We start from the raw sequence: 1,050 nt of genomic DNA, 5'->3' as shown, positions 1-1,050 counted from the left end.
AATTGATAAATGCCACGACCTAGCTAGCAGGTGACTTCGTGACATTCGAACTGATCAGGCATGCGGTCCAAGTTGCGGCATTCTATAAAATATTATTTCCAGCTTTATATATTACTAATAAAACCCACGAACTAAAGTTTAATAAGGCTTCCTGTTTACGATTCTCTATTTGGTTTTAATTTATTGAATACGGGACAAAGATAAAACAAAATAACACGGATGTGTTATTTTCTTTTCAAGACACGTGCTATGTTTTCTTCATGCATTAATATATTTACTTTTTTCACATTTGAGTGAAAATAGAACTTTTCTTCGTAGGATTCAACGACAGACAACATGTTAAGATGCACTCCAATAACATGTTCTACAAAGAACTGCAAAGATCTCTCTCTGATAGAAAGGAATATATAGCATAATTTTTTTTCTTTTTCTTCTCTTTTATCTTTTTTTTTCTCTCTCATATTTTCCCCTTCCTCAAGATCCATTTTATAGCCAAAAATTTTTCTTATAGTGGAACAACCATGATAATTCTTCTTTTCTTATAGTGGAACAACCATGATAATTCTTTTTCTTCTTTTCTTATAGTGGAACAACCATGATAATTCTTCTTTTCTTATAGTGGAACAACCATGATAATTCTTCTTTTTATTTATTTAAAATACACCAAAGTCCATGTAAATTGAATAAACCTAAAAAGAGAAAAATAGGACCTAGAACTGTAGATTGCATGTTCTTAGGTTATGCTCAAAATAGTGACCTAAAAAGAGAAAAATAGGACCTAGAACTGTAGATTGCATGTTCTTAGGTTATGCTCAAAATAGTGCTGCTAGTAGATTTCTTGAGAACTGTAGATTGCATGTTCTTAGGTTATGCTCAAAATAGTGCTGCTAGTAGATTTCTTGTTATCAAAATTAAGCAACAATAATCTAGTAGCTGAAAATACTATTATTGAAAGTAAAAAATGCTGATTTCTTGAAGATAATTTTCCTATGAAAAGTAGCTTTGAAAATTTTAAGGTTCATAAGGACTAACAAGATGTGGTTTGTGAAG

Source organism: Asparagus officinalis, chromosome 2 (assembly GCF_001876935.1).
Source record: "Asparagus officinalis chromosome 2, Aspof.V1, whole genome shotgun sequence".
Lineage (NCBI taxonomy): Eukaryota > Viridiplantae > Streptophyta > Magnoliopsida > Asparagales > Asparagaceae > Asparagus > Asparagus officinalis.
This window is presented reverse-complemented; position numbering follows the sequence as displayed.